Here is a 13,233-nt window from a genome sequence, read left to right as displayed (position 1 = left end):
AGGCAGGCGAACAAGCAAACGAGATCTCAAGAGTTGGAACAATTTTCTGCTCTCTCTGGACCACTTCTGTAATTCAAAATTGCAAACTAGAGTAAAAGTTCTCTCACCGGTGCCTCTCCTACCTGGGACCCAGCTAGACGGCAGTTAGAGTCCACAGGCTGTGCAGTGAATACTAATAACAGTGGCTCTTAATGCCTTTGCTTGTAGAAGCGCTGAGAGAAGCCATGTTGACTCATTGTGAGATGAGGGAAAAGAACAAAGAAGGAGGGAGGTAGGAATGGAGGGTTAGGGAGGGAGAAAGGATGAAAGAGAGCTAGCAGTGAGAACACCTGGCCATCAGGGGCGGAACATCTGACCAGGACATGGAATGGTGTTGAGCGTAAATGTCAGGTCACTTCACTCCAGTGAGGGCATCCACGGTTAGCTCAGCGAACTGGATTTTCACCCAGTCTAGCAAGGTCCACTTTCCTCTCGAAAGCCTCTCACAGCAATAAACAAGCTGTCTATGAAAACGAGCAATTCTGATCCCTCTGCCTGGCATTGTTGCCTAAAACAAAGCCCTGCAAATTTGGAAGAGTTGCGGGCTTGATGACATTTCCCCTCCCTGTCTCCTTCTGCCAGTCCTCAGAGGTAGACCAGTAGCGTTTGAGGTAGGAAGACAATGAAATTCTATCATGAAAGAGATACTACATCATGGAAGAGAAAATGGCACTGCTTGACAAGCACAGGCTGTGGAGTGGAGGAGGGAAGAATAAGGCTGAGCGAATCACTGAAGCAGGACAAATCGTGAGCATTTCCCTCTTGGCAAGAGGTTAGGTGGATGGATCGAGCAACGTCTCCCAGCTACCATGGAGGCGCAACTCTAAGGACTCACTTCTTATCTTAACATCCACTTACCCCCTCCTTCGTATAAATGTCAGTCTTATAACATGTAATTTGTCACATCTACTTACTTATGTTTTGGAGCCTTCTTTAGGATTGTCAAAGCCCATGTGCTGCTCGTAGTTTTCTGGTTGTATTTCTAAGGAGCCCATTCATGATTATCTATCATGGGCTGGATGAGGGCCAAGAGGATACTCGAGTGGGGCTTTGCCCCTAGCCCTCTCCTCTTCTCTTCAGCTAGAGCACTGGGGGGTTACTAGTACATATTGGATTTCGGGCTAACTTTCAGTTGAAGAAACAGCTCCATTTTCTTCTATGCCCACTTGTATACCACGTGAGAATTTTGGAATATATATCCTGGAACAGAATTTCTGGGTTATAAGGTTCAGTATGTATGTAATTTGACTGCATATAGCCAGGTCACTCTCTAGACTGCTGATGCAGTGCACACCCCCACCAGCGGTGCAGGAGGTGTGCTATATTCCCACCTCCCTGCCAGTATTCAATATCATTTAACTTTCCAAGGCATAGGTAGTATCTCCTGGTGGTTATAATTGGCGTTGCTCTGATTACCTGTGATTGTGAACTTCTCTATTAATTTGTAAGGCTTTAGGCTTCTTTGTTCTGTATATTGTCTGCTCATATCATTTGCTCATTTAAAAAACTGAGGTTTATTTTTTGGTTGTTTAGCGGGAGATCCTCGTACACTCTGAAGCACTCCTCGGTTTTAGACATTGCCACCATATTTCTCTACGTGCAAACAATCTGGAAGGTTTCGACTATGATGTGGCTTACTGAAGAGAAATACTTAATTTTGAGGTAATCAGATTCATTAGTTTTTTAAAATATTTATTTTTGAGAGAGAGAGACAGAGAACGCTCACAGGTGCACAAGTGGGGGAGGGGCAGAGAGAGAAGGGGACAGAGGGTCTGAGCGGGGCTCAAACTCATGAACCTGAGATCACGACCTGAGCCAGACTCGGACATTTAACCACCTGAGCCACCCAGGTGCCCCAGATTCATTAGTTTTTTCTTTCATGGTATGTGTTTTGGAGGTTTTGTTTATTCTATCTACCCTCCCACAAGCAACAGAGATATTCTTCCATGTTGCTTCTAATTAACTTGATAGTTTTATTTCGACTCTTACATCATTATCACTCCACAGATTAGTCATAAACTAATGTGCTGAAGAAAGAGCATATTCTGTTGAAAAAGTAAGTCAGATCATGTCATTTCTGTGTTCAAAACCTGGTAATGGCTCCCCACTTTAGAGTAAGAGCCAAAGTCCAATCAGTGGTTTAAAACCAATGGTCCTTTGTGGGGCGCCTGGGGTGGGTCAGTTGGTTAAGCACCGACTTCGGCTCAGGTCATGATCTTGTGGTTTGTGAGTTCGAGCCCCGTGTCAGGCTCTGTGCTCAAAGCTCGGAGCCTGGAGCCTGCTTCAGATTCTGTCTCCGCCTCTCTCTGCCCCTCCCAGGTTCATGCTCTGTCTCTCTCTGTCTCTCAATAATAAATAAACGTTACAAAAAAAAATTAAACCAATGGTCCTTTGTGATTGCTATTCCCCTCTTACCTGTCTGAGCACCCCTCCTATTTCCCTCCCGTACTCATTCTGCTCCGGCCACACTGGCCTCCTCTGTGATCCTCAGCTATGTCAGGTACATGCACACCTTAGGCTGTTCTCTACTCCTGGCATGTTCTTCCTGTGTATATTTGCATAGAGAACCTCTTCATTCCCTCCAAGTGTTGGCTCAAAAGTCATTCAGTGTACGTTCCATCCCCACCACTTCTAATCTCTCTTGCATTGACCTACATTTTTCATATTTCTCCATACCATTCATCCTTTCCTAACATAACATATAATTTATTCATTTATTATTATGTGTGTGGCTTATTATCTATTTCCTGCCACTAAAGTGCGAGCCCCATGGGAACTGGGAGTTTTATTTTTGTCCCATCTGTGACCCAGGGCCTAGATCACGCCACGTCTGGCCCAGAGAAGCTCTTTGGCCCCATTTGCTGAATGATGGGTCGTGTGACTCCTTCCCAGCAAATGGTGAGAGTAGCAGTGGCCTCCATTTCCTCTGTACAGAGGCGGTTGTACTGTCGGCATCTAGCCCTGTGGCCAGTGCTGTGCCCCCACAGAACATGATTTGGGGCATCATCCTTGACGCCGGGGTTTCCAAGCCTCAGCAAGAGTTCCTGAGAGCTTATAATATCCTTTTCCCTAAATTCCTTAATGTAACCAGACTTTGTTAGTGCAGTTTGTTTGGTTGCTTATTTATTTAATTATTTATTTAATTTGAGGGAGAGAGACAGCGGGACAGAGGGAGAGAGAGTCTTAAGCAGACTCCACACTCAGTTCGAAGCCCAACGTGTGGCTCGATCCCTCGACCGCTGGGATCATGACCCGAGCTGAAATCAAGAGTCAGATGCTCGACCAACTGAGCCACCCAGGCGCCTCTGTTGGTGTAGTTTATGCCATGTATTAAAGGGTACAAATACACACCTGAAATAAATCGGATGAAAATGTCATTGAATTCAGGTTCCCTCGAGAACTCGTATTTATTTATTTTTAAAGTTATTTATTTGGAGAGAGAGAGAGAGAGAGAGTGTGTGTGTGTGTGTGTGTGTGTGTGTAAGCAGGGGAGGGGCAGAGAGAGAGGGAGAGAGAGAATCCCAAATAGGCTTTACACTGTCAACACAGCCTGATGCAGGTCTCAAACTCATGAACCATGAGATCATGACCTCAGCCAAAACCAAGAGTCAGATGCTTAACCGACTGAGCCACCCAGGCACCCAAGAACTCTTATTTAATTCAGTAAACTGAAAATGAAAAATGGTCCAGTCTCCCCCAAAGTAGACAGTGTGGTTACATATCTTGTCAAAGATGGTCACAACATGTCCTCTTATGCTCTTTTGCAAGGTAAATTTTCCACTTCTCCTATCAAAAGATGGAGTCTTTTCCCCTTTCCCTTGAATCAGGACTGACCCTGTGACTTGCTTTGACTAACAGGATGCAATGGAAGTGACACTTTGCCAGTCGCACCTTGCGGCTTCCCTGGTGACTCTGTCAAAATGCTGCAGTGAGGCTATCGCAAAAGGAAGCTGATCTACTCTGCCTGAGGATGAGAACTAAGGTGCCCTGGCCGATAACCAGAACCAACTGCCAGCCATGTGAGTGGGGATCCTTGTCGTCCAGCGAGTGACCCAGCTGACAGCAGGCGTATGAGTGAGCTCAGGTGAAACCAACAGAGGGGCTCCTCTGCAAATTCACAAAACGGTGAGAAATAATATTTTGTTGTTATTTCAAATCGCTACATTTGGGGGTGGTTTGCTATTGAAGGGGATGAGAATATGCCACCCCAAAATATGCTACTTTGGAATAAGGATTATTTTGAACTGAAGGCGATTGGGAATCAACGGATCCAGAAAGAAGCCTTTCAGAACTTATCTACCTAAAAGCAGAGCCCCCCAAAAGAACTTGATTGTCACAATTCCCTCCTCAGGAGCTAGAGACAAGAAGTCAGCACCACACCCAAACAAACCTTGTCACAAGACTATCATATCTTGGGGCACCTGAGTGGCTCAATTGGTTGAACATCCTACTCTTGATTTTGACCCAGGTCATGATCTCACAGTTGTGAGATTGAGCCCCGCGTTGGGCTCCACACAGGTCATGGAGTGTGCTTAAGATTCTCTCTCTCCTTCTTCCTCTGCCCCTTCCCCACTTGCACTCTCTGTTTCTCAAAACAACAACAGCAAAAACAAAACAAAACAAAACAAAAAAAACAGACTATCATACCTGTGTCCCATCTATTCTCCTAAGGACCCATTTGTCTCCCCCAAAAGTTGTTCCTTTTACCGTAAGTACCTTTCCTACCCCTCTCATCATCTATTTAAGATGGCATATAAGCCCCAATTCTAACCACCCCTTTGGGTTACTTGTCACTGAGTTACTCGTCACTGAGTACTCCTGCAGGTATGCGGCATTGCAAATGTAAATGAACTTTTTTTCCCTCTTATTAATATGTCTTTTGCTAGTTTAATTCACAGGTCTCAGGTACTGAACATAAGAGGGTAGAATGAAAGGCGTTTCCTCCCCTACATTGTGCAGCAATAGAGAAGTGATATAAGCAGAAATACTGCTTATCAGAGCCAAAGCCAGTGTATCTTTAGGGTTTTTTTTTTACCAGTAGTTTTGAGACAAAAAGTTGTAAGTTGTTCCTGGTCAGCTGAGTCATATGGTGATGCTAGGACAGAAGCCAATGAAATTCTGCACACATTAACAGTGGGAATAGTTTTTGTTTGTTCACTGGAGACAAATTACTTATTTTATTATCTAAATTTTAAATCCTCCCAAGAAGATGTCTGGTTGAGGAAAAAAAAATCACAAAAGAAAAACTAACAGAGAGGACAACCTAAAAGAAAAATGGAGGGATTTTTTTCAACATGGAAGTCAGACAAATAGACCATTTAAGTATCGAACAAGACATTTTAAAATAAATCACGAGGAGGTGACACTTGTGCATAGACTTGAAGGCAGTGGGAAAGTTTAGATGCAGGTATCTGGGAGAAGAGGGTACCAGATGGAGGGGTTAACCAGTACAAAGGCCCCAATTATTGAGTGCACCTGTTACATCCTTCGTGAGATTGGCTTATGATACTCATTTATGGTGAGAACAGTATAGAATAACACAGTTGAAGATAAGGTAAACTTGAATAAATCCCTTATTTTTAGTATATAAAGGGATACAATTTCGATTACAGAAAAGCAACTTCTCCCTCACGTCTAATAAACAAATGTTAAATCTGAGAGAACATCAGTTTAAGTATGTCTGAGTCCAGAATCTGATTCTCATCTATGTTTTTAACTCAAATCACGTCCCTGACCAAGCTGGTCTCTGGGAGTCTAGCCCCCCATCTCTTGTTCTGAGCCCCTGCCTGTAAGTGTGAAAGCAGGTAAAACTGGCAAACACCGTATGCAACTGGAATCTCACATATCAACTTATTCTGAGGAATCTAGGATTCAAGAGTTGTTGCCGCATATCCTGAGTGCTACATTGTCTTTATAATCCAGTAGAATTCTTAATATTGGAGGAGAAAGTTCTGAAAATGACCTAAATGGGTATCTAGCAGAGAACAAGAAGTCGAGTGTAATTTATATTGTAATGTGCTTAAAAACCGAAATAATGGCTTTTAAAAAGAAATTGCCTTCAATAATTTCATTATGTGAAAACATTCGCTACATTTAAAATTTCAAGGGGCGCCTGGGTGGCTCGGTTTGGTGAGCGTCTGACTCTTGCTTTCTGCTCAGGTCATGATCTCACAGTTTGTGAGTTTGAGCCCCTCCTTGGGCTCCATACTGACAGTGCAGAGTCTGCTTGGGATTCTCTCTCTCTCTCTCTCTCTCTCTCTCTCTCTTGCTCTCTCTGCCCCTCCCCCGCCTGCGTGTGCTCTCTCTCTCTCAAAATAAATTAATTAATTAACAAAAAAAGAAAATTTCAAAGATCCAGATAAGCAAAAATAAGCCAAATGCAGTTCTGCCAAGGACAGATATATACTCTCTGTATACTACTCCATTCTTGAGCATAGACTTATAAATGGGCTCAAACTCTATGCACTGTTTTGTAACTCATTGCCGTACCTCATTGATAGATCATGAAATGTTATCCTTGTCAATAAATATATGCCTTTATTAATCATTTTTAGTGGCGACACAACAGTCCCTTAATTAGCCAGTACCCTGTTGGTGGACATTAAGTGTGATTCTGTAAATATGGAATGGTTATCATAAGATTATTTCCATATTTATGTCCATGACTATCTTTCAAAGATAAATTTCTTGGAAATGGTGTAAGAGGACAGATATCAGTCACACGCGCTCTGGTGCATTGCATCGCACTCTCCATTTTGCCCAACCACCAAAATTCTTTTTAATTTAGAATTAAAATTTCTTTTTAGAATTTAGAATTTATAGAATTCTTTTGAATCACTGCCAACTAAATAGGGAATACATTGTGTCTAAGTTTTAAAATTTGGAGTTTTGATTATTAGTGTTGATTAAATAATTTCCCACAGATAGTAACAATAATTTCATAATCTCATCTGATATCCAGGTCCTATTAAGATAGTTCCAAATATCCCGGGACACCTGGGTGGCTCAGTCGGTTAAGCGTCTGACTCTTGGTTTCGACTCAGGTCATGATCTCACGGTTTCATGAGTTCAAGCCCCACATCAGAGCTCCTGCACAGAACCTGCTTGGGATTCTCACTCTCTCCCTTTCTTTCTCTGCCCCTTTCCCACTCGTGCTGTCTCTGTCTCTCTCAAAATAAGTAAATAAACTTAAAAAAGATTGTTCCGACTATCCCAATAATGTCTTCTATGGTCATTTTTTTTTGTTTGTTTTCAAACCAGGGTCCCAGCACAATTCATGCATTGCATTTCACTGTTATGCCTCTTCTCACATTTGTTTTTATGACATTAGTTATTGAAGATTGTTGGTTTGCAAACTGGCCCCCAAACCAAGAGGGCAGGGAGAGACTAAAGAAAGAGGCGACCCACTCCAGATTGGTAGGTGACAAATTTAATAAGCAGGGGAACTTACATATGAGACTTACCAGGGCAGCTACAAGAAGAGTGGGTCCCCGCACCTGCCTGCCGGAATCTTAAAATTTTATATAGAAGCCTTACCAGGGTTTAGTCAGAAATACATTCCAGATGGTCTCAGTAACACCTTACTCTCTCAAGGCTTTGTTCTTGAAGTAACTCCTTGTGTGGGGATGGTGGGTAGAACGTATATTCCAAGGACACGGGAGGGAGTGAGAGCCCCTGATTGTGCAGGTCTAGCTCACAAGTCAACCTGCAGTCATGTCCTCTTGATGACCTCCTCTAACAAAGATTCTAGGCCAGCTGTCCTACAGAATGTCCCACATGCTTCACTTGTCTGATTGTTTCTTCATGGTGTAATTTAACTCGTCCTCTCCTAGTCTGTGATATAAATAAGACATTTGATCTAGAGGCTTGCTTAAACATTTTTTAGAGAGAGATAGCACTCAAACAGGGAAAGGGTTAGAAAGGGAGAGAGAGAGAGAGAGAATCTGTCATGGGACTTGATCTCAGGACCCTGAGATCATGACCTGAGCCGAGATTAAGAGTCAGCTGCTCAACCGACCGAGCCACCCAGGTGCCCTTAGAGACTTGGCTAATGATGCTGTGTACTTCATATTTTGTGCTATTGAGAAGCTCTTAATTCTGGGTTGTCCCACTATTAGTGGATGCCAGGTTTGATCCCTTGGTTATGGTGGGGGATTATCAGTTTCTCCATCGTGAAAGTACATTTTTCCCCTTTGCAATGTGTAAGTAATCTGTGGGCTAACACATTGATTAGCACCATGCAAATATTCTGTTCCTTAATAACTTTCATCTAATAGCCTTCATATCCACCGATGATCCTTCCTGAATTATATATTACATCGGAGATTGCAAAATGGTGGTCTTATAATTTTTTCATTCCTTTTCCATTTACTAGCCGGCGTACTTTTCAAAGAAGCACCTTTTTTTCTCTTTCTTCATATTATTATGCAGTCTTGTATTTTTAGTTACTCATTTTGCTAAAATAAATCATTGTTATTTAAATTTTTTTGATGTTAAAATTGCCCCAGCTCTTGCATCTTTTTGACATGATGCCAGGTAGTCTTTGAGCATCTTCTAGTTTTCTAGTACCGTGAGATGTTCTTATGCTCACTTTGCACTTTCCTGTCTCAGATCTGTGGAAAGAGAATTCCAGATTGAAGTAACATCAAGTGCAAAGGTCCTGAGGTAGAACAGTGCTAATCATGTGACAGAAGTACATAGGAGAGCAGTGTGACTGGAATAGTTAGTAGGGGAGAGGGGTAAGAGAGGGGTCAGATCTTGCAGGGTGGGTCTTGTAAGTTAGGGTAAAGGTTTCAAATTTGACTTGCAGTGAATGGGAAGCCTTTGAATATTTTGAATAAGGGAGTAATTTTATCTAACTTACCTATAATGGGATCCCTCTCATTTCTTTGTGGACACTGGAGAGGGGTTAGAAGCAGAGAAACCAGTTAGGAATATATTTTAATTCTTCATGGGAACGATGAGGTGACTTTGACCAGGCAGACTGACCAAAGCATGAGAAATGGTTGATTGATCCTAAATACGCTTTGAGGCTAAAGCGAACAAGTTATGGGATGCAGAAGAAAGCAAAGAAGCTAAGGAAGTTAGACATTTCTAAAAATCAGCAGGATCATGAAAAGTAAAACTACAGAAGGGCGTTAAATAAAAAAAAGTAAATGTTTAATGTGAATAACATTGAGTTATTTCAGGGAAGAATCAGGTGGCACTTATTATTCACAGGCCTGCAATACAATAAAATATATTATTTGGTTTTCGTCCTTGTTTCCTGGCCCAGGATTCCCTAAAAACCCTTGGAATTTCCTGAGCGTTAAGAATGTCTTTTGTATGTTAATGAGCTGACTGGTTCCTCATCCTTCCGCATCCCCTTCCCCCACCCCTTGCTCTATGTGTCTCTTCTGTCTGGCTGTTCCCCAGTTGTAGCCTTTGTAATAAACTGGGAATAGTAAAGAAAGCACTTTCTTTGAGTTCTGTGAGTTGTTCTGGCAAATTACTGAACCAGAGGTGGGGGATCCCAGGAACTCCCACTTTGTAGCCAAGTGAGACAGAAGTGTGGGTAACTGGGCGATCCAGTAATTGCAACTGGTGTCTGAAGTGGGGGCAGTCTTACAGGACTGAGCCCTCCAGGCAGGTGGTCTGCCCTAACTATGGGTAGTTAGTGTCAGAATTGAATTCCATTGTTGGACACCTAGTTGGTGTTAGAGAGTTCTAGAAGGGGTGTTGGAAGAGGCATTGTAATATTTGGTGTCAGGAGGAAAGTGGAATTGGCCATTCCTTGTTCAGAGTGTAGGTTCAGGTTTCCAACAGGCAATAGGAGCTTGCAAACGTGACCCACTCCTGTTTTTCCGCCGAATGGTCCTCTTGTGTCTATCTCTGCAGCTCAAATTTGGTTCAGATCGGTACTTACCGGTTCCTGTGTTATGTGAACGACAAAACAGTAATTTCCAATTCCGCTGTTTAACCTTTTGAAGAAATACAATACATAAGAAATACATAAAATAAAGAACCCAAATCACAGGTTTTAGCTCAAGAAATAATCACAATAATATCTACCAATCCAGATCAAGAACTAGAACGTTCTCAGGACTCCCCAAGTGATCTTTGTATCCCCTCTCAGGTGTGAACCCCACTCTCCTCCCTAAAGGTAACCTCTGTTTGAATATCCAGCCCCAAAGATTAATTTTGCCTGTGTTTGAATTTTATATAAATTGAACGAGGCATTATGTACTCTTTTATGTCTGGATTTTTTTTGCCCAACATTGTATTTATGTGAGTGATTCATCAGTATCATTGCACATAGCAGTAGTTCATTAATTTTTATTGCTATGGTTTGTATAAATATGCTCAGTTCATTTATCCACTCTCCTGATGGCTATCTGAGCTGTTTCCTGGATTTGGCTATTCCCATAATACTGCAATGAACATCCTTGTACATGAATTTTGATGCACAGATACATATATTTCTTTGGGTATATATCTAGGAATTGACTTACTGGATTATGGGATATGTGGTACAGAGTGAAAACTTCCAGTTTTCGACAATGGTGATATCAGTTTACACTGATTGTAGTCCCAGCAATACATAAGGATTCTAGTTGCTCTACATCCTTACAATACTTGCTATTTTTTATTCTTCATTTCAGCCATTCAGTAGGTATATAGTGGTATCTAATTGTGGTTTTAATTTGCATTTTTTGAAAAGTAATAAGGTTGAGCCCCTTCTCACATATCCTTGGGAATAAAGGAAATATATGCATTTAAGATTATAAATTCCCTTAGATGCATAGCTTTAGATGCATTTCAAAAGTTAGCTTGTATTTTAATTATTATGTAGTTTGGGATGTTCTCTAATTTCTATTGTAATTGCTTCTTTGACTCATTGTCTACTGAAATTTACATTGTTAAATTTCCAAACAAAAGGGGATTTTCTGGTTATCTCTTTGTTAATGATGTCTGGCTTACTTCCACATACTCTGAATGATTTCATTCCTTTGAAATTTGTTCTTTGGCTCACCATACGCTAAATTTTGGTAAATGTTTTCTGACCCCTTGTGAAGAATGCACAGTCTATAATTGTTGGGGTCAATATTCTACAAGTGTCAAATTAGAAGAAGCAGGAAAGAAAAAAAAAAAAAACCATAAAGCTCTAGGAGATTTGTATAATAGGACACATGAAGTTGACCTAATTTGGCATGTACAGAAGAAACAGAAAATATTCCTGATCACAATAACACAAAAGTTGAAATTAACAATAAAAGTAGAGGCTCGTCTCCACTGGATCACTCCCCTCCGTAGCCTGTGCGCTATCACAAGCACACCGTGGCCAGGCCCCTGCGCACCCCGCTGCGCCTGCTAGCCGCTGTGGTCCTGACTCTGGCCCTGACTCGGGCCCTGGCCGTGAGTCCCGGGACCGGCAGGAAAAACAAGTCTGCACTGGTGGGCGCCCCGTTGGACGCCGACGTCAACGAGGAGGGCAGGCGCTGAACTCAGCGGGTACAGCAAGGGGAGCAACGACGCGTACCCCAGCCGCGCGATGCGGGTGGTGCGTGCCCGAAAGCAGGCCGTGGCTGCATTGAACTACTTCCTGGACGTGGAGATTTGACGAACCAGATGTACCAAGTCCCAGCCCAACTTGGACACCTGTTCCTTTCATGACCAGCCACACCTGATGAGGAAAACGCTCTGCTCTTCCCAGATATACACTGTACCCTGGATGGGCAAGACATCCCTGGTGAAGTCCGGCTGCCAGGATGCGTAGAGGACCCTGTGACAGGCTGGGTTGCTCGGGCCCCCTTCTCCCACCCCGCTCCTCCTTGTAGAACTCCTAATCCTTGGAAGGGTGGCCCTGTCCAGGTGATGTCCCCTCAGTGTGCTGGTCCTAGGAGACAAATAGAAAAGGATTCTGGGGCATTTTTTGGAAAGCAAAATGTAATGCACTCGTTCTGCTGTATCTTCATCAATAAAAAGTCACATCAGCTAAAAAAAATAAATAAATAAATAAAATAAATTAAAAGCAGAAAGAAAAAATTACCACCTCTAAAGTAAAAGCAACTTCTTTCCTGAACAACTGAGCTAGGAGGGGGAAAAATCATAAAAAATAAATAAATAAACAAACAAGTACGCTTACATAAATGCTGTATATCAGATAAAAATTAAAGCATTAGGCAGAGAAGAAAAAAATTTAGCCCTAAATACTTACATGAATAACCAAGAAGAAATAAAAATAAATTACTCAAACTCAGTAGGTTAGAAACGAACGCAAAATTAAACCTAGGGGAAGCAGAAAGGAAATGAGGCAAAAGCAGAAATTGTTGATCTAGAAAACCTCTGTATTTAACAAATAAATCAAACAGCTTATTCTTTGAAAAAGTCAATAAAGTGGATAACATTGTTGTATTAGGCTTAGACTTTGGTTATAAACAACCCCTAAGTCCCAGGGGCTTAGCACATAAATTTTATCTCTCATTCACACAAAGTCCACTGGAGGTTAGAAGACCGTCCAAAGCAAATTTTGTCCCCCACACTACCTCAGCATTTCAGCCTGCTTTGACTTGGGATTGTGTCCTATCAACACATGCCCTCCATACTTCCTGTCCATGAAAGAGAATCCGGAAGCTTCCACGGGGGCTTTTCACTCTCAGCATGGGATGTTTCCAGGACTCTAAGGAAGAGAAATTTTATTACACTCTGAATGGGAGCTCCTAGTTTAATACCCTGGGAATGTGAGGAGCCAGCGGGTCTGGGGTAAAGGAGACATTCTCTAGCGTGGCCATTTTCTTTGCTCAGGAAGTCAAACAATGCAAGAAATACGAAAACACTCACTTTTTGACGCTAGTGCTTCCTACAGAAAGATTGAAAGTGAAATCACTCCTGGGGCACCTGGGTGGCCCAGTCGGTCGAGCATCCGACTTCGGCTCAGGTCATGATCTCGCGGTTGGTGAGTTCGAGCCCCGCATCAGGCTTGCTGTTGCCAGCCTGTCAGCGCAGACCCCACTTCGGATCCTCTGTCCCCCCTCTCTCTGCATCTCCTCTGCTTGCACCAAAACTAAATTAATATTAAAAAAAAAAAAAAAGTGAAATCACTCCTTCCATGGGAAGGACTACAGAGAATGCAGTATTTCACCAAAGCCATCAGGTATGCTCTGTTAGGAAGAATACCAACATTAGGCTATCCTCTGTTGGCTAGCTAGGACTGAT

General features: G+C 42.4%; 1 pseudogene; it reads left to right on the top strand.

Moving 5' to 3' along the window:
• The first annotated feature begins 693 nt into the window (after positions 1 to 693).
• On the top strand, positions 694 to 11,849 carry LOC123594346 (annotated as a pseudogene).
• Positions 11,850 to 13,233: the final 1,384 nt, after the last annotated feature.

The sequence above is a fragment of the Leopardus geoffroyi genome, chromosome X, assembly GCF_018350155.1.
Source record: "Leopardus geoffroyi isolate Oge1 chromosome X, O.geoffroyi_Oge1_pat1.0, whole genome shotgun sequence".
Lineage (NCBI taxonomy): Eukaryota > Metazoa > Chordata > Mammalia > Carnivora > Felidae > Leopardus > Leopardus geoffroyi.
This window is presented reverse-complemented; position numbering and strand designations above follow the sequence as displayed.